The sequence below is a fragment of the Peromyscus eremicus genome, chromosome 4, assembly GCF_949786415.1.
Source record: "Peromyscus eremicus chromosome 4, PerEre_H2_v1, whole genome shotgun sequence".
NCBI classification, from domain to species: domain Eukaryota; kingdom Metazoa; phylum Chordata; class Mammalia; order Rodentia; family Cricetidae; genus Peromyscus; species Peromyscus eremicus.
The window spans coordinates 79113506-79138916 of record NC_081419.1 but is presented as its reverse complement, the minus strand read 5'-3'; the positions used below and the strand labels follow the sequence as shown (position 1 = coordinate 79138916).

Genomic DNA, 25411 nt, shown 5'->3' with positions numbered 1-25411 from the left:
ATGCATGATAAGCACCTTAGTAACTGAGCTACCTCCCCGGCCCCTGCCCATTGATAAGTCTCCAGTTTCCTCCAGGGGCAGTGCTAGAATCATTATAGATTTTTTTCTTCATGTGTTGTATTTCTGTGAGTCCTGTGCTAGCGTCACGTGGGGAGGGGCTAATCAATAGAAAGGACAGAGAGATGTTTATTTAGTCCTCACCCTGTGCCAGACTCTTGCTTGGCACTGGAAACACACCCTCATATTTGATCCTTATGATCACTTTTGAGCGACATTACCTTCTTTTTACAAATGAAAAAACACTTTCACAGTTGCCCAGTAACCTGTTCATCCAGCTGCCAGTAAACGCTGGGTCAGTGATTTAAATGAGGACCATCTGGATTCCACAGACCACCGTCTTTTCATTATTTTGGCTCACAGCTTGAGGGTTCAAGTTCATCCTGGGGAGAAAGATGTGGTGGTGAGAATAGCTCTAACTGTACAGGAGTGTGGAGCAGCTGACCACACTGCACCCCAGTGCCTGGCCTGGCAATGGACACACATGCTTACATTTGGTCCATATCCTCTGCCGTTGACTTATTCACTTTTCCATCTCTGTCCTTGGGCACTCATTCATTCACTCAAATGACAAACACCTATCAATTGTCTACTGTGTGTCAGGCACCATGCTGGACCTCAAATACATGAAAATGAATGAATTCTGTCTCCTTTTACATCCCAGGGGATGGCAGACAAACCATTGGTGATATATCATAGTGTGAATGACTGCAGAGTGCTTTCTCTTGTCTGTCTGTCTGTCTGTCTGTCTGTCCCTGTGTGTATCTTTTTCCCGTCCCCCTCTCTCATTTCCCCCTCTGTATGTGACAGCTCTTTCTCCAAGTGACATTCACCTCTTCACATGTGTTAGCATCTTCATGTCCCTGTCATATTTCTTTCGCTTTGCTTCCCTTCAACCCCCCAAGGCAGGGGTTCTCTGGGTAGCCCTGGCTGTCTTGGAACTCACTCTGTAGACCAGACTGGTCTCAGACTCAGAGATCTGCCTGCCTCTGCCTCTGGAGCTGGGATTAAAGTTACACACCACCACTGCCCAGCTTTAACTTTACTGTCTACATTGCACCAAGTGGTTTTTCCAGATACACATCTGAATAGATCGTTTTCCTGCTCCAGCTTTCCTGATGACTCTGACAGCTTTCTGCTTCAGCCCAGCCTTCTCAACCCTGGATTTCCTCTGCTCCCAAGTCTTTGATCCAGCTCTATCGAACTTTTTGTGAATCTCAGACAAGCGGCCTACCCCAAACAACCCAAGGACCTTCCGCGTGTTTCCGAGCTGTGGTCCTTGGCCCTACATGGACTTGCTTGGAACAGCTTACCTCTCCTTCCTTTCATCTCTCACTTGTCCTTTCTTCACTGTCTCTTCATATGGGAAGTGTTCTCTGACGCCAGAGCCTCACCGGGAAGTCTGTTGTGTGTTTCTATCCCTGAGCAAATGACTCAGGTAGAGTTTTCCAACCTCATCGTCTAGAGATGCCTAATGCGCAGGCGCTTGGCCTAGTTCTGCGTTGAGTCTTGGGCACCTGGCTCCTTGACCCCACACATAGTAGGAGCTCAATAAACATCACTGGATGAATAGATCATACATTCATACACCTACTGGTCTATGAAGCAATCAGAAACTCTTTATACTTTTGTGCAAGTATTCATTGAAAAATGATTAGCTTTTTCTTCTATTTTTTTTTAATTGATAAGTTGATTGGCCTACAATGCATGCCAGAGTACTAGGTGATAAATCTGGGAAGTCCCCGAAATCAGGAAGAAGTGAGGGGTAGGAAAGGCAGCCTCCAGTTTATGGAGATGAGGATGCCGGTGTCTTTTGTTTTATAATAAAGTATGTTGTGACACCCACACTAATGAGACAGCTCAAACATTTCTGTGAAAACTGCCTGCATCAGAAGATGACTACGCGTCAAGGCAGTTTCAGTGTAGAGGTCAAAGGAGGAATAGGAGTGTGGTCCATGCCGTGGCTTGTCAACTACAGGCACACAGTGGGCAGGAGGGCTGCAGCAGGTTAGTAGATTTGCTTCGCAGTTGTAGAGGTTGTGCATGGGGAAGGGGGAGGGTGGTGGGGGTGGGGTGGGGGGAGTCCTATCTGCTGGTCCAGTAATTTCTCCTGGATGCACAACAGTATCTCCAACATTAGATCTCAAAGCGATGTTGCCAATGTGTTTTGTTTCTTTGCCTTCTCTGTCTGGACAGTGGCAGAGCCAGATTTTGTCTTTAATGAGAATTTACAGTGAGATGGAGCATCACTTTATTTTTGTTTTTTAAAACAATCAGTGTTTATGTGTGTGTGTGTGGGGGTTCACACATACTACAGCACTCACGTGGAGATGAGGGATGACCACTGGTGTGCATCCTCGTCGTCTACCTTGTTTGAGACAGGTTCTCTTTGCTGTACACACTGCTGCCTGCACCAGGCAAGCTGGCCTGTGAGCTTCCTCCCCTGCCTCCCACCTCACTGTAGGAGTGCTGGGATTATAGGAGCAAACTCCCTTACCCAGTTTTTACAGTGGTTACGGGTATTCAAAGTCTGGTCCTCATGCTGATATGGCAAGTGTTGGACCCACTGAACCATCTCGCCGGCCCTCGCTTTATTTTTAGAATGGAAGTAAATATAATGGTGGCACACGACAGCAACAAAAGTAGTTCTGAAAGTCTGGCCAGCTTGTCTCATTCCATCCTGGAGGTCTGGTGAACAAGATGGAAAACCTTGTCGTTAAAACACACAACAACACAACAAGCAACACCTCAAAACTTGCTTGTTGAGCTCTCCAGGGTGAGCTTGCACCTCCCTATCATTACTTCCCTGCATGCATCTACAGGCTTTTCCAGACAGCCACATTTCCCCACTGACAAAACATTTGATTCTCAGTGACATTTCTCCGTCATTATAAATAGCAGGGAGTTTTAAATCATTTTTTTTAACTGCCAAAGCTTTTCTTCCCCGCCCAGTGGGGCTAAAGAAGTTTGAGCAAAGCCATTTGGATTCTAAAACAGATCAATTGGCTCAGATTACACTCTTGTAGTCCAAGAACTGCTGATTTTAGCACATTTGGAACTTTCATGAAGGTGTATGTTGTCACGTATCTCTCCTGTATGGAGTTTCCATGGCACTGAAGCGTTTGTGTTTCAGTTGATGCTCCATGGTAGCTCCAGTCATCTTTAAGGGTGTCTCAAGGTTTTGAAATAAAAAAGTATCACAAGGGAATTAGTCTCATTTCACTGTACATAATGATGGGCAAAATAATAAGCCTCAGCAAGGAGCAACAGAGTGACCGGGCTAGTGGTCTATGTGGCATGGGCCAGGACACATACATCTTGTCTCAGACTGGAACATGCTTGTGGACTCTGTCACTGCCACAGGATCTGGAATGATGCTGTGTCAGCACGAGTGTTTTCTAGCATTCTGATCCTGCATCTCTCCCCATCCAATCATCCCCTTTCATGCTCTCCCTGGTGAGTGATGTTGGTTATTTATAAAATGTGGGTAGAAAACATCATGTATGCAGTGAGAAGATTAAATTTTGTGAGTGTTGATTAGCATTCTCAGCACTGCTTTAAAAATATATATTGTAATGAAGCCTTCTCTGCTGAAATATGGCTTTCCATAATCATAAGTCTGGCTTTGATGCTGTTGTAATTCCTGTAAGTATACTTTATTGTTCTCTGGTCCTGAGCAGAGTGAAGAAGTGAGTATGTTGCTTTGTTTTGTTTTAATGTAGAAACATCAACAAATAATTTTTTTATGGTTAAGGTTTTAATTGTAGATGAGAGAGAGAGAGAGAGAGAGAGAGAGAGAGAGAGAGAGAGAGAGAGAGAGACTAGCCAGAGGCATCTGGAAGATTCTAAAGCAGACAGAGAAAGAAGTAGACTGAACATGGTCAGGGCCAGGGAAACAGGAGAGCAGGAGAGAATAGTGGAGATATCAAGATATCAAGAGAGTAGAGCAAAGTGAGAGGGGGTAGACAACAAGAGCTAGAGTAAGTCAGAGTAAGTGATGGGAAAAGAATAAGTACGTGAGAGAGAGAACAGTGAGAATAGCCAGGTGTAATAGGAAGAACAAGGAGCCTGTGAGCTGGAGGGAGGTTAGAGCAGAGAAGGAAGTGAGAAGAGCTAGGATGCTAGTGTGGACTTTGAAGCTGGTAACAGGTGCCTGTGATGCTGCGGGAACCTGGAGGCCAGCACGAGCTTTGACATGCTGATGGGCATCACAGGTAGCCATGTGCCCCTTCTGCCAGAGGCATGGGAAACAAATAGTCTTCAAAATGTCTCCAGGAAGGTAGTCGTAGCAGGGGCTGGAAGAGAGTAAGCAGAAATGGGCTCTAAGGGAAGGGCTTTGTTTGTTTTGTTTATAGTATCCTTATGAGATATGAATAGTATGTCATTAAATTTACCTGCTTTAAGGGTATAACTCAGTGTTTTTAACTGTACTCACATGGTTGTGCAACTATCACTACTATCTGGTTTTATAATACCATTCTAAGTCTTCAGATAAACCCATTAATCTACCCTCTTTCCTGTGGTTTGCCTGTTATGGACATACACATGGAATCACATAACATGGCCTTTCATACATCCATATTTTAGCAAGTATCAGTACTTCAGTTTACTTCCTGAGGACTGTTCTATTGTAGGAGCATGACATGTCTGTTTATCAGGTGATTGCATGCTTGAGGTCCCCCTCACATTTTTTTGGCTATAATAATAATGATCTATGAATGTTCTTGTGCAAGTTGTTGTGTGGACACATGCTTTTTGTTCTCTTACACACATCTCTAGGAGTAGAATTGCTTGGTCACATGGTAACTCTGTATTTAACCATTTGGGGAACCACTAACCTGTTGTCGATGGCCGTATACCATTTTTCAATCCCATGAGCAAACCATGAGGGCTTTAGCATCCCCACTTTCTCAACACTTGTTACTTTCTATTTTATCTATCTTAGCGGATGTGAAGCAGTGTCTAGTTCTGGTTTGGATTCGCATTTACCAAACGGCTAATGATTCAGAACATCTTTCTCCTGTGCTTGTTGTCACTTCTTTATTTTCTTTGGAGAAACACCTATTCGGCTCTACTGGCCATTCGTATTTATTTATTTTTGGTGCTGGGAACTGAACACAGGGCTGTGTTCATGCTCTGCTCCTGAATTGTACCTCCAGCTCCCTCTGCCCATCTTAAAATTAAAGTTAGTTGGAAAAGTACAGGGAGAGTGAACTCTGCCTGCCCGCTTGATTGGTCTGAGTTAGATCACCTCTGGTTGTGTCTGGGAGGGCACTTCCGGAGATGACTGGACGACAGGTCACTGACATGTGTGACAGTGTAGGCTGTTGGTGCATTCAAGATTTGAATAAGCTACTGAGCAGTGCTGAGGCTGTGAAGGTGGAGCCTAGGTGTGGGAAGTAGCTCACTGGGGTGCTCTGGCAGACACTGATTGAAACCGTGAGGCAAAATACATCTTCCTTCCTTTGAAGTTAGTCTCGCCAATATTTTGCCACAGCACCGAACGTCTAACCCAAGTTCTTTTTATATATTCTGTTTCAGATGCCAGTTTTTTTTTAATCAGATATGCAGTTGGACAGTATTTCCTCTTATTCTGTCCTTTGAAGAAAATCCTTAAAATTTTAATGTTCAGTTTACTATTTTTACTTTTTGTTTGTGATTTTGGTGACGTACTTGAGGAAACCATTGCCTACCCATCCCCTTGTAAGCAATCCTAATAAATCTCACTGGGTCATCAAAAATTTTTTAAAACTATGAAAGTCAAAGAGGAAGGAAGAAGGGGCTCAGTGGAGGTAGGGGGAGACAAGAGAGGGTAATGGAGTGAATGTAATAAAAATGCACTGTATATGTATAAAGTTTTTTTATAAGAAAACTCATTGTATATAATTAACATATACTAATAAGAATAAGAGATAAAAACACATTGTTGGGGCTGGAGGGATGGCTTAACAGCTAAGGGGATCTGAGATTGGTTCTCAGCACCCATGTCAGAGGGCTTATAACCACCTGTAATTCTAGTTCCAGGAGATCTGGCATCCTTTTCTGGCATCCAAAGACACCTACACTCATGTGCACATACATGTCCACTCCCACATAAGTCTTTTTTTGTTAAAAAAAGAAAAAAAAAGACAAAAATCATTGCCTAATCCAAAGTCATGAAAATTTAATTATATATTTTCTTCTAAGATTTACATTTAGATACATGACACATTTTGAATTACTTTTGTATATGGTATGAAGTAGGGGCCCACTTCCTTGTTTGAGTATATGGGTGTTCGATTTTCCCACTATCATTTATTGAAATGATGGTTATTCCCCATGGAATAGTCTTGCTGTCCTTGTTGATAATTAACCAGCTGTAAATGTAAGGCTTTGGAGGTGAGGTTAATTCACCAAACACTTGAGAATTAGGCTGGAAGATATTGAAGACTTGGGAGAAATCAAAGATAACCCTGCCCTTTATCTTTAAGGGTCATCTACCTGGTAGGAAGAGCCAGGAACAGAGAGAAAATGCAATAGGAGATACTAAGTTCTGTGGAGTCAGCTTGGAAGTGGGAAGAGCACCTAACCTAATCTTGGGGGAACAGGAAATACTTCCTGGAGGAGGCAATGACCAAGACAAGTCAGTAAAAGAGGTTGTTCAGGTGTCGGGGAAGGTTTGGTGAAGGACAAACACCACCAATGCACACAGTTCCATACCGACTGAGTACAGTTGTCTTCTCCAAGCCCATGTTTTATCATCTTACTCCTTAGCGCGGTAGAAGATTGTAATTCCTTTTGACTGAAGATGTGGTCCCTGTCTCTGAGTGTGGCATCCAGAAGCTGTCTACACTTTGGACTTACCCATTCCCCATTCTAGTCATGGTGGATTCTTCTCTGCTCCCTGCTTGTGTTCCTTATTCTTCACCTTGGCCAATTGCATAATCGACCTGTAGTAACCGGCCCTATTTTCTCATATCCTTCTCCTGTGAACTCCTAACTAACATGCACACAAGCACATACATTTGTCCTGAGTTGCACTCGCTTTGCCAGCCTCTGTGATCCCAGAGCTCATGTCTCTCATCATTGAAGCATCTGTCACAGCCAATCACAGGTTTTAGTCATACACCTGTTTTTCCTCATTTCTCTTTTGTGAGAAACTTTAGGGTGTGGCTGCAAGGCTAACTCATCTTTACATCCCACACACTGTCTGCCACATATGAGATTCTAAGAGAGCTACTTGAAAAGGCAAGACACAAGCTTGGCTTCTCTCTTTGCCTAGCTATTAACACTGGGCCTCTGAGAAGGCCTTTGCTCCCCATACCCCTGCCCCCAATTCCTCATTTATAAAAGACATAGTGATAATATCCACTTTGGAGATGCTTTTGACCATAACTGAAATAGCTCCAGTAAAACATATTGCATAGGAACTGGCATGTAACAGGCACTCAGGAAACACCTGCCAGATGAGGTATCTGCAAACCCGTTGCTTCTCAGCTTATCTGTGGCCTCCTTCCTCCAGGCAACAGCCTGTGGTCCTTGCTGGAGAGTGAGAGAGGATGCAGAAATTATAATTATTTGGTGCTATGGACAATTTTTGTTGTTAATTAAGCCAGGCTGCAGCATCTGGAACATTTGGGAGAATATTTGAGATAGGAAGCCTTGCAGAATATGTATGTTTATAAGCATGGTATTGAACTTCTTGGCTGTGTGGTTTGCTGACTGGTGCTGTGGAGCTGTGAACATTTAAAACAGCAGGCACAGAAAGAGCACTTCTCTGTCTCCTACAAAAATTTGTTGAATAGGGCTGGCCAGAGTTATGAGTACCGGCAGCCTAACACAACTTCTCACTTTTTCCTAGGTAGCCCAGATACACATAAAAGGGAAAGTTTTTAACCCTTCTGATTCTGTGATTACTTGTATCTAAATACATATTTATTTTTTACTTAGGCCTGTTCAAAGAGTTAGCAGTGGTGAGCATATAAAAACAGCCCATTTATCACCAGTTTGGTATATCTTAAACAGAAGTGCATATTATTGAGTTGGCTGAGGTAATTTTCATGTATAGTTTGGGGATGGGGAGATAGATACCTCAGTCAGTAAAGCGCTTGCCATGAAAACTTAAGTACCTGTAGCTGGAAGTTTTTCTGTGTCCCGCCTGGTCTGCAGCCGCCCAGACCCAAATAAACACACAGAGGCTTATATTAATTATGAACTGTATGGCTATTAGTTCAGGCTTATTACTGACTAGCTCTTACACTTAAATTAACCCATTATTCTTATCTATGTTTAACCATGTTGCTTGGTCCCTTTTCTCAATTCTGCCTTGTCATCTTGCTTCCTCCGTGTCTGGCTGGTGACTCCTGACTCAGCCTTTCCTCTTCCCAGAATTCTCCTTGTCTGCTTATTCTGCCTATACTTCCTGCCTGGCTACTGGCCAATCAGCATTTTATTTATCAACCAATTAGAGCAACACACATTCCAGCATACAGAACAATATTCCACAGCAAGTACCCAGGGTGGATCCCAGAACTCACATAAAAAAGCTGGCCATAGTGGTGTGCACTTGTAATCTCATCACTAGGGAGGTGGAGAAGACAGGTGGATTGCTGGGGCTCACTGGCCAGCCAGCATGGCCTACTTGGTAAGAGACAGTGAGAGACCCTCTCTCAAAAAACAAGGCTCCTAAGTAAAGACACCTGAGTTTGTCCTTCGACCTACACACACACTCTCTCTCTCTCTCACACACACACACACACACACACACATACCCACATACACACACACACACACACACACACACTATAGTTTCCTCACCTCCACCCTCACTGTGATTTGTCAAATCTGGGATGAGGCCCATGCACGTCTATGTCTATGTCCAGATGTGCCCAGGTGTACCAGGAACTTGCCTCCACAGTGCCCCCATGTGATCTTTTACAGCTGATCCTGGGGTGGGGGTGGGGCCGTAGGAAGCACAGCAAGTGTGAAGGACACTTGGTTACTGTGCTGAAATGGGCAGGCTGCCAAGCTGGCCACTTTAAAGGGAAAGAGAATCTGCACTCCTGTGGAAAGACAAGTTTACTCCGCAATCAGGGACTTGGCTAATGAGCTCAGAGGCTGGGCTGATCATGGAATTGGGCATTTAGATAAAGAAGGGGGGTGTCAGAGTCAAGGTTCCTCTCTGTTTCTCATTGGGAGCTGCTGGGAGATTGGGGAGAGATGTTGGACTGAAAAGAACCTCAATTTCATAAGTGAAGGGTCAAATCCAGAGTGGCTGTCTGAGAGAAGAGAGACAGAGGGGCCATGGGGCCAGGATGCAGAGCACTTCTGAGGCAGTGGACCTTTAAGCCCATGAAGCCGATCACGTTACCTTTAAGTTGAAACTTCCAGCGCCTTCTTATTGCACTGGGATTGCCACCCAGACTTCATGCGGTGGCTTCCTGGCACCTGCCCGTCATGACCTGGCTCAGATCTCTGGCTCCCTTCACTCTAGCTGCCTTCCCCGGAGCTCACTGAGCTCAGTGTCATTTTAGGACCTCGCTAGTCCTTCTTCTAGGCTCACTTTCTTCACCATATGTCCCGTGGCTCCTGCTTATCATTCAGGTCTCAGCTCAGATGTCATTTTAATGGTTCCTTGCTAGTACATCCTATAAAAAAAGAGCTTCCCCCAGTGGCACAAAGAAACACATTACCTGATTATCTTTGCTTTTCCATAGACCTGATCACTCCATGGGAACCTCTATTTATTTACTTACATATTCACTTGCTTATTGCTTGTCTAATAGCCGTCTCTTCCGTGGGGATGCAGGCTGCATGAGAACAGAGCCGTGAGTCTTCTTTGCTTCTGTATCTCTAGTGCCTAGAAAAGTGCTAAGTGCAGAGCTGGAGTTCACTAAATGAAGGAGTGAGTGAATGAATGTAGAGCACAAATCTCAAGCTAGCTAACTAAGAGTCCAGAAAGCGAGGGTGCTAGGCAGAGTGGTTTTTGATTTATTAGTTTGCTTACTTATTTTTTGGGTTTTGTTTTAAGACAGGGTCTCACTCTTGCCAAGAATTCACTGTGTAGCCTAAGCTAGCCTTGAACTCATGGCGATCCTCCTGCCTCAGTCTCCCAAGTGCTGGGATTACAGGTGTTAGTTACTCTGCTAGCTCAGGGTGAGGTGATTTTTTTAGTGATCTAGGGCCAATGACCAGGCCAGTGACAAGAACCTCACAAGATATAGACAAGGAGACTGTTGCTAAGCAATAGATGGACTGCAGCACATAAGAAGAGAGCTAAGCCACCTCCCTCTCTGGAGGAGTTTCCTGACAGCCTCTGAGGCAGGACCTGAGCCCAAGGGGTGGACATGTGTCCACCAGAGAAGAATGCCACCCACTCACTTTTGGCACCCTGGGGAGTGGAGCCAAGTAGTCTGTTTCTAACACATCAGAAAGCGCGGCCGACCGTATCGTTAACAAGACGTAGAAATCCACTGAGGTATGACTCACAGAAATGTTCTCTCTGACCTTCTGCCTGCTGGGATGGAACACAATAAATTTCAAGATGTAGACATTTAATGGAAAGTTTTCAGAAAGGCGCAGTGATGAATGACCAGTGGCGGAGTGTGGCTGTGTGGAATGATGGACAGAGGGACACACGTGCACACACACATTTACACGTGGGTCCCCTTTTCACTTTTTGAGCGCCTTAAAAGTATCATTTTCTACTTGTAACCACCAGGGGTCTGGATGATGTGTTTATCTAGTGTGTGAGCCCTTCAGGTGGCTATGTCTAAATACATCCTACCCTCTTGGGATTATCATGTATAAGCTCCCTGCCTTCCTCCTTCAGAGCCCAGCATAATAACCAAAACACAATAGGTGATAACTAAATGCTTGCTGGATGCTCAGATACATATACAATACATATCACTGAAGGAAAAATATTTCGTTTTTTTCTAAGTTCATAGAACCAAGAAACAGCCCCAAGGCCATAGGATACCTGCTCTCTCTCTCTCTCTCTCTCTCTCTCTCTCTCTCTCTCTCTCTCTCTCTCTTCTTTGAGATAGGGTTTTCTCTGTGTAGCCCTGGCTGTTCTGAGCTCTCTCTCTGTAGACCAGGCTGGTGTTGAACTCAGAGATTTGCCTGCCTTTGAAATGATTTTTTTTTTTACCTACTCTCTTAAAATAGTGTCTGGGGACTGGAATGATGGCCCAGTCAGTAAAATGCTTGTCACATAAGCATGGGGACCTGAGTTCAGACCCCAGAATCTGCATAAAAAATCCAGGTGTGGTAGTGCATGCTTACAACGCCAGTGTGGGACAGTGGAGACGAGGATCTCTGGGCTTGGGCCCCAGGCCAATAAGAGATCCTGTTTCAAAAAGCAAGATGGATCTGGACTAAGGAATAACACCCAGGGATGACCTCTGACCTTCAGTCTCTCTCTCTCTCTCTCTCTCTCTCTCTCTCTCTCTCTCTCTCTCTCACACACACACACACACACACACACACACACACACATACACACACACATCTGGGGTAGAGAGCTGTGAGCTATAGGTAAGGTGAGTGGGCTGTATTTGTATATAAGGTTATGGTCCAATCTGGGGTGATGTTGGCTCATTATGAGAGGGGCAAGGCAGAAAAATTTCCCTAAGGTTTAATTACCTACAGTATAAAGGCATAGGACAGCGCTTCCCCCAGGAACATGCAAATCATTACTTCTGTGACCTGCAGATTCCCCTGACCTTGAACTCACCGATGATGTGGTATTGATCGTACCACAACCTTCGATTCTGCAGCAGCTACTGCAAGCAGCTTCTCTGCTAACAGCTTTGGGGGTCAAGTCTGGTTTTAGCCTCACGGGCGTGGCTGGCTGGCTTTGTAGCTCCAAGAATGGGTAACAGTTTGCTCAGAGCCATGTCTTGCCTGGATTTTGGTTTTGGGGAAAACAGATTGGCCTGAGCCAGGTAAGGGGAGGGCCACAGCAATGGGGTTTGGGGGCTTTGCAGGGATGCTAGAACCACGTGCGGCAGACTTTCTGGGCTCAGCGCTCTGCCCACAGAAGGCTGCATAGCAACAAGGGAGTTCTCCAATCCTGTCCTCTTAAAGAGCTGGCCACAGACAGCAGTGGCATTTTCTCATCTGATTTTTATGGCGTCCTTCTTATAAAGGGCAATCTATGGTTTTGTTTTATGTTTTATTTCAGTTAATTCTCCAAATAGCTGCAGTGTAGTACTTCTAATTCATATTTTCACAAATGACAAAACTGAGACATAGGCACATTGTCCCCAGAAGCCATTGTTTAGTTAGTGACAGCAAGGGAATTTGAACCCAAGGCAGGTGAAGACCTATGTGGATGTTTATAAAACTGCATAGCCTTGTACTTTACCTTTCCACTGGCCATTGTGCCCATGCTTGTCCTTTTTGTGTTTGTTTGACAAAGAGGCTGAGCCAGGGGCATGGGAGTGGATTTGCCAACTGGAGCTAGTGGGGTACAAACCTTCATCTGCATGGATGGTGACCAGGAAGGAAGCTCCGAGGAGAGGCCAGAGGGTATTCAAGTGGCACACAGACCACCTGGAAGCCACCACCTGGCCTCTCCTCATCAGCAATTGGCCAGGATTAGAAAGAAAAGTGCAGAATGTGGAACTGACAAAGGGCTTGTAGAAGAAGGGGCTTAGGGGACATCCAGGCAGAGAAAGGCTGCCAAGGGTGGTCTGACTCGTCAACCAGAAAGCCAAGCATCAATGGGCAGGGGGTCTGGACTGCACAGATGACAAGCTGGCCCTTGATGTGGCTGAGCCAGAAAAAGGGTAGGAAGTGCCAGGAATGGAGTATCAGTGAGAAATTTAAAAGTTGAATTTGAAAATCCAAAATGAAGACAGTGTTGGCAGGTGAGAGAAGTCTCAGCTGTACCGGCATAGAGGGGAGTGAGCATGTGGCTTTCAAACCTTCCTCCCATTGTGATGGCCATAACCTTGGGTCTGGAGACTGAATCCGGGTGTGTGTTTTTTTAGCAGGCTAGAAAGTAGGAGCCAATGCCGACCACATTTTGATTGAGATTGAACTGACTTCAAAAGAAGGGGGAAAAAAGGCAGAGTTTTCAGGACTGAGCAAAGGGAGAACAGAGACTGAGAAGGCTGCCTAGAGTCTCCATTTAAAATCAGCATGTGTTTAACAGGCAGGAGCTTGTTCCAAAAAGCTGGGCTGCAAGAAGCAGACTGTTGGCTTATTTTCCTAAATCAAGTTAAGCTTTTCTCCAGGCTACTTAAGAGGGCTGGAGAGAGCTTTGTGTGAATGGTGTGTATGCATCTAGTATAGCTGTATTGATTTATAATTCACATAGATTACAACCCACCCACTTAAAGCGTGTGATTCAATGACTTTTAGTGTGTTTGCAAGGTGGTGAATTGCCACAACCAGAGTTACAACATTTTCATCACCCCCACAGAGACTATGCCCTTTACCAGCTACTGTATTTCCTTCAACGCTGTTTCCTAAAAAACTGCCAGTGTCTGCACGGAGTTGCCTCTTCGATTAGCTGCTTTCACTCTGCACACTGCGCTTGCAAGGCTCGTCCATGTTGTAGCATACTGTAGAACTTCACTCCTTGTTTTGTTTTTAGACAAGTCCTCCGTGTACAGTTCAGACTGGCCCGATACTTGCTGTGCAGCCCAGGCAGACCTCAGCAGCCTCCTGCTTCAGCCTCCAGAGTGCTGGGGTTACAAGTACATGTCACTGCACCTAGATTTTTTCATGCCTTCTTATGGCTGAGTGGTATCCCACTAAGGGTACGCCTTACTGAATTTACCCATTCCTCAGTTTGATGGACATTTGGGTTGTCTTATCATTCATCCCTTTGGTGAATACATAAAAGTGTAATTCCTGGGTATTGGTGAAATTATTAAGGCCACTCCACATAGTTAAAAGGGAGATTTATTTAATGGTGTAACTTACAAATGAAGGGATAGATAGGTTGCGTGTTCTGGGAAAGACGCAGCGCAGTCCAGTGGTGTTCTCTGGAGAACTCTGCTCGGTCTACCTCTAGCGTCCCGGGTTCAAGAAGGAAGAGAGCAAGGTGCATACGGATCTCAGGTCTTCAGGGCCCTCCCTTGGCCCCGCCTTGTAGGCGTGACAGTTACCGAAGCCTCACTGTGGGTTGGAACTTCCAGACCAAAGCTGGAATGGCTACCCACTACACCTGGGTAATATGCTAACTCTATGTTTGGGATGTTGTTTATTATATCAAGGTTGTGACAGAGTTAGGAGGTTGTTAGACATTTGGGGGGAAGGCTCTCTTGTCCTCAGTCCACACGCACAGCCTATTATGCTCAGATCCATGTGTCCCATTTGGAAGTTGGTTGTTTTGCTGGCCCCATGGCCTTAGGCTCCCAGCCAGTCTCTGCACCGAAACTGGCGCTGTTTGCCAAGGCTGAGATCCCTCTGGTTTTGCTCCCTGGCAACAGTGTGCCCTGTCAGATGCCCATCTCCCCCTAGGCTGTCGAGGAAACAGGAATGACCCTTTGCTGCCACATAGGTCATGTGGTGCCATGTCCACCTCCACGTAATCTGCCACCCATCACTTACTTGCCTTCCCATAGAGTGTCATAACAGCTTCATTATTTGTGTTTATATCAGTTTAATATGTTTCTATTTCATTTTCATTAGCATATATTAATTGCACATAATAGGAGGTTTACTTCATCTGTGTGTATAATTTATTCTGGTCATATTCATCCCCCTCCACTACCCTCTCTTGTTCACCTCCCTCTGTCCTCTTCCTCTTTCCAACTAGTTATCCTGCTTTTTCATTTTTTATTTCTTTCTTATCTGATGAGTTGCTTACAGGCTCATGGGCAGCTTACCAGTGGTGACCCTGTTCTCTCCCTCTCCCAGCAACTATTAACTGCCTGTAGTTTATCAGGGAGTAAAGGGCTTGTATTTTTCTTTCTCAGTCTTTCTTTTGTGTGTGGCACATGTGTGTGAGCACGTGTGTGGCACATGTGTGTGAGCACATGTGTGTGGCACATATGTGTTAGCACATGTGAAAGTGGATGCACTCAGGCACATGGGGACATGGGAGGGCCAGAGGTTGACTTGGGATGTCTTTCCTTAATGACTTCTCCACATTATTATTATTGTTGTTGTTGTTACTGAGGCATAGTGTCTTATTGAATCTGAAGTTTGCCATTCCAGTTAGACTGACTGGCCAGCAAGTCACTGGCAGCAAGTCACAGCAACTCAGGGGTTGGCCAGTCACTGCCCCTCCAGCACTTGGGTTACAAGTATGCCCCTGCATGCCTGGCTTTAGGGGGTGATGTGGGTGGGCAGAGTCTTGAGGAGTTGAGGGAACAGCCAGAGTGGAATGGTGGCCATGACGGAAGGTGAAGAGGCATTGTGGAGGTGGGATGTAGCCACTGTGACAGGGATACACTGCAGCAGGAACAGGAGAAGCAGATGGGTTTTGCTTTGGACTCCTCACCTCCTGTTGTCTTTCCAGCCCAAGAGATTTGCATGGCCATTTGGTTTCGGTCTTTTACACTTGGAAATTGTCTTAGCTAGGGTTTCTATTGCTGTGAAGAGACACCATGACCACAACAACTCTTATAACGGAAAAAAACATTTAATTGGGGCGGCTTACATTTTCAGAGGTTTAGTCCATTATCATCATGGTGCAACATGGTGGTGTACAGGCAGACATGGTGCTGGAGAAGGAGCTGAGAGTTCTACATCTTGATCCACAGGCAACAGGAAGTGGTCTGTCTCACTGGGCATGGCTTGAGCATATATGAGACCCCAAAGCCTGCCTTCATAGTGACACACTTCCTCCAACAAGGCCACAACTACTCCAAGAAGATCTTACCTCCTAATAGTGCCACTCCCTTTAGGGGCCATTTTCTTTCAAACTACCACAGACATTTTTCTTTTGGGCTAGATACTGCCCATACCTTGAGGGCTACATCTGGCTTCATTTTTGATGGCCCTTAGCAAAGGTGGATTCCTATTTGTGTTTCTATAATTATTTTCTATTGTTTTTATTATGATTATTTCAAATTTAAATTTTGAGGACAGATGGTGAGTCTGTTTGAATTTAGGATTAAGAAACCTGGTAAGTGGATAGGCAGTACTGTTGTTATTATCCAACCTCCTGCTTAGTGCACTCAATAAACTTTCTTTTTCCAATACAAAAATCCCCCAAAACAAAAAACCTGGTAAGTACAAGCCTTTTAGGACTCCTCCCTCTCTTTTCCCTTGATTCTAAACCTAACCCTGTAGCCCTATTCATTGGTATCTTCTGAGTGCCGATGGCTTTTCAGATGGGGAGTGTTGTCTTGGTCACTTCTTTGTTATAATCTCAGGACTGGGACATTTCTTTCCCCCCTTCCCTTTCCCTTAGCCACACAGGGTAGACTTCATTCTTTTCAGTCATGGCCATGCCTTCTCTATCAAAGGCAGGATAGCGTGGTTATGAATAAGGACTCCGCAGCTCCCAAACCAGCTCCACCACGTAGTCAGAGCGACCTTGACCAGCCACTTAGACCTCTCCAGTGTAACTTGGCTCTTCAATGCTGAGATGATGATGATGATGTGGTCTCTCCTTGAAGAGTTGTGAGAATGAGATGGGGGCTTTGTACAGTGCCCGGCAGAGGCAAGCCTCCCCCAAGTGTGAGCTGCAGCAGTACATGAATGGACAAAGAGAATGTAGTGGATAGGGGCACAATGGTCTTCAGCTGTAAGGAGTGAGACTGTGCCATGGACAGGAAAATTGATGGAACTGGAGATCGTGAGAATGAGATGGGGGTTAGGGGATACTAAGGCTAGGAGAGACTTTGGGTTAGCAAATTAGGTTGAGAGGAAATCCCCTGTGGGTGCTGCTAGGTGACATAAAAAATTAGCTACTTAAGCAAATAATTTATGTGTTAAATTACACTACTTACAGCTAGTTTGTCTTTGTAAAAGAGATATTCAAAATAATATTTTACTGAAGTCTCTTAAATGATCATTGATGGTAGAGTCACCATGAGATCTTATTTGTCATTCAGGAAGAACAAGTCATCATTTGCATCAATGCCTGTCTAGCAAGTTTTCTACCATACTTCAAATGTCAAGGTCTGTCCAGAAAAAAAAAGTCTGTGAATAGCAGCTAGGGAGCTGCCTTCAAAACTCAGTTTCTGGTGGCGTTTGGATGTACTGTAAAAACCTGATTATGAAAGACAGAGCAGGTATTCTCAGGCTTCTTCGAGCTGAGCCTTCCTTTAGCCCATCAGTTCTTAACAGTCTCATTTATGTGAGCCACTACATTACCATCAAATGCTTTATGGACCCATGAAAGCAAGTGCCTTTTGGCATTTTCAACAGGGCCTGTACATGATGAATATCAAGAAGTGTTATGTGGATCTCCATAGCGATTGATTATTCACTCAGCCATAATAAATTGCGCTTCTTCACTCTGCTTTGGTCTTTAGGAGGTCTGCTGCTGGGGAAAATATAATATCTAATAACAAGAAGATCTCGTTCTGTAGACGTCAAACTTTAGGTATCAACTTTCCGAAAGGACAGATGTATTTGAGAGGCTCACTAAATCATTGCCACATCTCAGTTGCACCTGTGGATCATCTTCAGCACTCTTGTGGGTTACGTTCACCACTTTGCAGGAGTCGGGCCTTCATGGGAAGGTGTAATGCACTGAACAAGAGATCTGGTCCACTAGATGGAAGCCATTTGTAAGAAAATGAGCCCCGGAAATAGAAGCCATGGTCTAGCACTTTTATACACTTAGCACCTAGCACCCAGAGGCCTTGTATGTTTACTGAATGAGTGCACACCAAGGAAATTTTTTGGAGAACAGGGCTGTAACACTCTGGAATTTCCATCTGGGCAGCTCTATTTTCCCCCACTCTGTTCTTGGAAATGAGCTGAGCATTGGTTTACAAGCATGAATGCTTTTTTAACTCACTTGGGAATGCTAAAGAAAGGAACAGTTGGGTCTCATCCTCCTATATTTGGGTTAAGTAGCCTTACCCAAGCATCATCATTTCTCATAGTTTCCCCATGTAGTTCTCCCTTTTCACTGTCAGGATTGAGAATTCCCAGAGGGACTGTGGCTCGAGGGACTTTTAAAAGGCTAAGAAAAGGCATGATGACCCACACATAAACTAGGATCAAATGGGGAGATTTGGTGATAAGAACTTTGCCTTACATGCGGTTAAGACTTGGAAGTTGAGCCTTCTAGAATAATCTTCCAAAATCCTCCTTTCCTTTTCCTTGTTAATGTCTCCCCTTGTCCCCTGTCTTTCTGTTGCCGTCCCTGGAGGGAGAATGACAGTACAGTCCAACAATTGGGTCCTGAGAACTTGGATCCATCTTAGTATGAATGCCATCTCATGAGCTGTGACCTTGACCCAGTCATGTGACATCTCGGGACCTTGACTTTCTCATTGGTAAACAAAGACTTTGATTTTTAGAAAATGTCTGGTTCTTACATGGCCTGGTAAATATGGGCTTTAGTTCTGATCCACTTTCACAGCTGTGAGTCTATGATATTTGTTACACACATACTCAAACATGGTGCTAAGAAAATGAATTAGACTTATTATAATTATTTACCTCCTCTGGCTTACTCATATTCCAGAATGTGACACAACCCATCAAAGGTACATTTCCCTAAATTATCTCAAAGAGAAGACAGTTAATTTAGGACAGCCAAAAGATTGAGTCTGATATTTTAGTTGTCAAAAACATAATTATCAAATACTGTGTGTTTCATGGGAAAGAAGGCCAAGATGGGCAAAACAGGAAATATTGGATAAATATGTCCTGCTTGCTACAAATAGTCATCAACTTTTCTTAATTGCCTACTCTGTATCAGATTTTGTTTTATCTATTCATTCCCTACTCACAATATCAATGCAAGGGAGAGTCTATCACTATCCCAGTTGGATGGGTATGGAAGTTGAGGCCCAGGAAGACAAATTAACTTGTCTAAGATTACTAACCAGGATAGAGCAGATCTAAGATTCCAACTCAGAAAGACTGGTTCCTAACCACCAAGTTATGTAGACTGCTTCTAGAACAATCACTTTCACTTTTAAAACAGGTTCATCTTTAAGAATCTGTCTTGTCTGGCTTAGGTACTGTGCCATCACATCTTAATTTTCTGCACCCAATCAGAGAGTGGATGATTTATGCAAGATCACTCAGCTTACATGCCACAGGGAATTTGAATTGGGTCCTGACTCCTGAATCCGGTGTTCGTCTTTGTTTCTCCAAATACTTGCGCAGAACTTCAAAGTTTACATTTTCACATTAATGATGCTATTAAATTCTCACAAGAACTATGCAAGGTGAACTGTGAGTAATTGGAATGTGTACTGGCTAGCTGTGGTTATGTGATCCTAGCCGTTACAGCAGGTATCTTCTGAAGTGTATGATCTCACGTCTCACTTTGAGCTATCATAATAAAATACCATAGGCTGGGCGGCTCAAGCAATGGGCACTTACTTATTTTGCACAGTTCTGCAAGCTGTCAGGGAGGCAGCGTGGTTGTTTTCTGGTAAGAGCGCTCTATACTGTTTTTCTCGTTGCTCTGGCGAAATACCAGAGACAACTTAAAGGAGAAGGGGTCCATTTCACCTCATGGTTCCATCATGACGGGGAGGGCATGGTGACTTAAGAGGCTTAGCTGTGACAGTGGGAGCTTGCGGTTGGTCACATCACAGTGTTCAGGAGAAAGCGGACAGGCTGAGCCAGAACTGGAGCCAGATGATAATCCTCACCAGCAATAAATGGTCCTTCCGCCAGCAACCCACTTCAAGAGCCATACCGTCTCAAAAGCTCTACAGTTTCTCAAAACAGTACCCCCGCCAGCAGCCCCCAAGCTGGGACAAGGTGTTCAAGAACATGAGCACATGGGAGCCATTTCATATTCAAATGTAAAGGTTTCTGCTCCTGACGATAGTCTTGCTATGGGGTTAAATGACCTTTCCCCGGGACAGAGCAGGCAGTGACTTAGGGGAGGGGTACATCACTTTCTTGCTTCTTCTAAAGCTGTTAATCCTGTCATGATGGCCTTACCCTCATGACACAATCTCACCCTAAATATTTCCCATGGGCTCTGTCTCTTAACACCACCACATTGAGAGGGGCACAGCATATGAGTTTTGAGGGACACAAACATGTGCTCCCTAACAACACACAAGGAGCTAATTTCCCACATTGCAGTAATCACATTTCCTGGGCAATAATGACAGTGATTATAATGAACGTGACATAGCTTTGCTCCACGTAGTCATTCAGGACCCAGGCCGATGGAACTGCTGCCATCTTTATCCATGGTTCTCCAGATGACCTTGGATACTGATATCTGATGGCGAATGGGAGAAGAGAATGGAGGCTCCTGTAGATCTTGTTAGGCCAGGCCTGGAAGTGGTGACTCTCTTCTAACTATGTTTCAGTGGCCTGGACTTTCCATGGCCACTCCAAATAGGATGGCAGTTTGGAAAATGTAGTCCATCTGTAATTGGTGTGCTCAGGAATGGAGGAAATGGATCTGGTGATTGGCCGACCAGAATCTGCTACAACAGTTAAAGTAACATAACATGCAACTTTATTGGCTGTTGTTAGGTCAGTGATCTAAACGATCATGCACTATTATCTTCCCAGAAAGAGAAACTGAGGGACCCTGAGAGAGGGTACGACTTGCCCTGAGTCTCATGGGCAGATGGTAAGTGCCAAAGTTTGGATTCAAGGCCATTACTCTGGAGTCAGTGTTCCTAATTAGTCAGTAAGTTCCTATCTTCCCAGGCTAAGCCAGGAGAGCAGGGTCCCAGTCTTACTTTTTGGCCATTAACATTTTTATCATGAATAGTACAACCCAGGACTTGGGTGGTTAGGCAGCAAAGAATGCAGCATGGGATGGGGAGGGAGAAGGCAGATGTGGTGAAGTGTGCTTATAACCCCAGCAACCCCAGAAGCTGAGGGGGAAGAATCAGTTGAGCCCACAAGCTGGATACCAGCCTGGACAACATAGCAAGACTCTGATTTATTTATCTGTTTTTATTTTTGGAGACAGAGCCTCACATAGTCCAGTCAGCATCGAATTCACTGTGTAGCCAAGGATGACCTTGAGCTCCTGATTCTCTGGCCTCTATCTCGCCAGTGCTAGGATTATAGATGCTGTGTCACCACACCCGCTTTATGTAGTGCCGGGGTAAAGGGGCTGAAACCTAGGGCTTTGTATGTGCTGGGCAAGTAGCCTTCAACTGAGCTACGTCCCCAGCCTAAGACACTGGTTGAAAAGAAATGTTGGGAGGGTTGATTGTCCTTGTCCTCTTCATCTAAAGCTGAGGCTCTGAAGGTGTTGCTTCTCCTGTGGGAGTTGCTGGAACTGTTTGGTTTACTTGTAAGTAGCCAGCATTTCTAAATCCTGCATCCAGGAGCATTCATACAGATGTGAAATGACTTCCCCCAATTATTCTTAGCATATATTAGTGGCAGCTGCCATTAGGAATGTGAGCAGGGAACTCAGGTGTTTATCTTATCCTTGCCATTTAATGGCATGCTCTTCAAACTCTAAAATGCCGATGAATCACCAACACTAAATGCAATTGCCCTTCAGGGTGGGGCCTGGGATTCTGCATTTCTAATGGGCTGTACAGTGTGCCCACAGTTAATGCTATGTTTGAAATGGTAAGAACTTGGTACTGAGCCGGGCGGTGGTGGCGCACGCCTTTAATCCCAGCACTCGGGAGGCAGAGCCAGGCGGATCTCTGTGAGTTTGAGGCCAGCCTGGGCTACCAAGTGAGTTCCAGGAAAGGTGCAAAGCTACACAGAGAAACCCTGTCTCGAAAAAAAAAAAAAATAAGAACTTGGTACTGTGTAGCAAATAGAACCAGCCAGCTCCTTCTCAGTGCTTTGGGGGTTTTTCACTTTATTCCTGTCATATCTTTTATTGTACTGCACAGTAGCTAATGGAATAAGTGCCTGTCTCTCCAATTGGAGTCTGAGATTGTGGAGAACAGAGACCAGTTATACCTGAAGCTTTGATGTCTGGCTCAGAGTCTGATTGATAATAGTCACCAAATCCATGTGATTTGAATAGATGAGCAAGGATCAGAAGAATCTTGAGGCACTTGCTGTCAAGGGCAGGGTACATACAAGGTGTTATGTTCCCTGGCCATCAACAGTGACAGAGCGCTTTTGATTCTTTTGGGGTCCTATGACACTACAATAGTCCAAAGAGTAGGGGAGTTTATAGGACGGTGTAGGGGTGACGTTAACTTGAGGTGTATGGGAAGAAGAATCTGACCTATGCAGTCCATAACATTCCAACCAGCAGAGAGTGAGGAGTTGCCCTTCCTGTTCAGTTGTTTCCATGGATGTACCAAGTTTTGAACCCGGAGGTACATCTGCATCCCAACTAAAGCAAGCGATAGCTGAAGCACACACTTTCCCCCAACAAATTCGTTTTGTGTTTTCAACATAAAAAGCTCAGTTTTTCTTTTTCTTTTTGTATGTGTATGTATGTGTGTATATATATGTGTGTTTATATATATGAGTACAGGTGCATGAGTGCAGGTGTGTGTGTGTGTGTGTGTGTGTGTGTGTGTGTGTGTGCACGTGCCTTTCATCTTGTTTCAGGCAGAGTCTCTTCTTGTCCTCCACTGTGTATGGCAGGCAGGCTAGCTGGCCCAAGAGCTTCTAGGGATTCTCCTGTCTCAGTCTCCCATCTGGCAGAAAGATCGCTAGGACTACGACGTGTGCTGCCTTGTCAGGCTTTGCAGGAGAACTGGGGTGCTCACATTTGCACAGCCAGCACTTTATCCACTGAGCCATCTCCCCAGCCCGAGTTCTTCTATAATAACTTTGGATCTCTGAGGGGTACAGTTGTCTAAAAACAAAATGGCGCCACTCTGCTTTGTAAAGACACCTTTTGTTTGGAGCAACTGGCCCTTTAGAGTATCTTGATTCTGACCAGTGGCAAAACACTGTCAGACATAAAAACGTCATGGCTGTCAAGTGCTGAAGCAGAGGCTGAGACAGGGTGAAGTCCAGGGAAGGGGTCAGCACAGGCAAGGAGAAGGTGGGATATCCAGTGAGCACTATGACTTTTTGTTAGGTCTCAGACTGTCTCAATAATCTCTTTGAGGGATGGGAAAATTGGTCAGGTAAGAACATTTGCAAGCCTGAGGACCTGAGTTCAGATCCCTGCACCTCTGTAAAATGTTAGGCACAGCTGTGCATGCCTGTAGCTCCAGCACTTTGGGATTTGGAGATAGGAGGATAACTGGGACTTGCTGGCTACCAGCCAACACCAAGTTCAGTGAGACATCAACCTTGTCTCAAGAGAATAAGATCAACTGAGCAGGACATCTGATGTCCTCTTCTGGCCTGACTGCAAATTCAGACAACAAGACCCCACTACCCTGAAGTGTACATCTTGAACAGACTCAGAGACTGAAGATGATTGGAATGACTGAAGGAACAGCAACATCCTGGGCCAGTGACACTGGTGCGGTGGCTTGAATGAGAATGGCCCCCGTAGGCTCCCAGATTTGAATGCTTGGCCCCCAGTAAGTGGCACTATTTGAAAGGGTTAGGAGGTGTGGTCTTGTGGGCAGAAGTGGGGGGGGGACGAGGGGGGTGAGCTTTGAGGTTTCAAGAGCACAAGCTTCTCTCTTCCTGCTGCCTGTGGGTCTGGATGTAGAGCTCTCAGCTGCTTCTCCAGCATCATGTCTGCCTGCACACTGCCATGTCCCACCATGATGACAGTGGACTAAACCTCTGAAACTGTAAGCTACCCCAATTAAGTGCTTTTTTTTTATAAGGGTTGCTATGGTCATGGTGTCTCTTCACAGCAATAGAGAAGGGGGTCAGCACTTTAACATTCTCCGGAGACTTTCAAGTCTCCCCTGGTGGTTCCAGTGTGTAGTTGGAGTAGAGCCGCTGATGAAGAGACTGCGCCCAGAGAGTGTAGAGCACCACGGGGTACCTGACCTTCCACTCCGCCTGTTGGGCTTTGATACCCTAAAATTCTTCCTGGAAAAGTTTGGATTATTTAAATTAACCAGCAGAGCCCATTTAATTCCTTGTAGGAAATGACCTGGTCTTGAGTAAGCCGCCTTCCCAGGGAAACCCAAACGAATGGATTTGGAGACTTTAGACCAACAAATACTCTTCCTTTCCTCACAGAAAAGCCAATCCACTCGTGGCCGATAAGCCCGTTATTCTACTGGTACAAAGAGTAGGGATTTACATGATATTAGGAATTTGGGGGGCCAAGAATCCCTGGAAGGCTTAACCCAAAGAATGCTAAATCCTGACATTTTCTTCTCTAGACCTGTCAGGGACAAATTGATATCTAGTCGAATAGCTACTTCCCTTCAGGCGCCTGTGAGTCAGGGACTTTGAAGACGCTCCTCAAAGGAGGCTGGTGACTGAAGGGCTTGCTGGATCTTCTGGAGCTCCTCCCTCCTTCCCTTCCTCCCTCCCCTCCCTCTCTCTCTTCCTCCCTCCTTCCCTTCCTTCTTTTTTTCTTTTTTTTTTTTTTTTTTTGAGATAAGATTTCTCTGTAGCCCTGGCTGTCCTGGAACTCTCTCTGTAGACCAGGCTGGCCTGGAACTCACAGAGATCCACCTGCCTCTGACCCCTGAGTGCTGGGACTAAAGGTGTCCCTAGAGTTTCCCAATGGCATAGATTTCCACTGTTAGCATCTCAGGAGAGGAAATGGTATTTTATAGAATGAATGTGGTAAGTGGTCAGTGAAAAATGCAAACTTTTCTAGCAACCTGATTTTGTTTTGATTGTGTTGCGAATGTGGGGACTCAGGGGGCCTCTTTGGTTAGATGCTTCTCTCCTGGGTGTTAGTTTGAGTTTCAGGCTCTGAGCAGAGGTGCAGAGGTGCCTCATGCAGCGTCCCTATGAGCAGAAAGAATATGTAATCTGGTAGGCCACGCTGTGAACAATTTATTTGCATTTACAGTCACATCACTTTTAATCATGGTCAAATGTGAAGCAGGGTGATGTCCATAGGGAAGAAACACAGCTCCTTGTTAAGTGCTAAGATAGGAGGGCTGTACCTTGTTGAAAAAAAAAAATGATTCGCACACATCCAGGCCTCGGGGAATCTTGTTAAGTGTGTTAACCTTCTTCCTAAGCCACTTTCAGATAGAAGTTAGAATGGCAATTGCCACTTGAAAGCTGTTGGTTGTCTCCACCTATAGCCACCCAGCCCTGGAGGCCCCAAAGGCACTGGCATTTCTTCTAAGGTCTGTGATGCAGGGGCTTAGGATGCCTGAATCTCTCAGCTGGAAGGCACCAGAGGGGACATCTGAGCAGATTCTTGTGCAGGGCTGATTCTTTCTGCAAACACGCTTTCTAGACCCAATACACTCCT

The 25411-nt window shown here is 45.1% G+C and overlaps 2 long non-coding RNA genes across 2 annotated transcripts in view; one reads left to right on the top strand and one right to left on the bottom strand.

Annotated features, from left to right (window-relative positions):
- Positions 1 to 3900: 3900 nt before the first annotated feature.
- LOC131909416 (uncharacterized) lies at positions 3901 to 11907 on the bottom strand. Its single transcript, XR_009378843.1, has 3 exons — positions 11774 to 11907; positions 10417 to 10552; positions 3901 to 4352 (listed from the first exon to the last, which is right to left on the bottom strand). It is a non-coding gene; the product is annotated as an uncharacterized LOC131909416 (long non-coding RNA).
- LOC131909417 (uncharacterized) overlaps positions 10287 to 25411 on the top strand; it is a 28961-nt gene continuing 13836 nt past the window's right edge. Inside the window, exon 1 of the long non-coding RNA XR_009378844.1 lies at positions 10287 to 10513. This is a non-coding gene — a long non-coding RNA (uncharacterized LOC131909417). The remainder of the gene's footprint in view (positions 10514 to 25411) is intronic.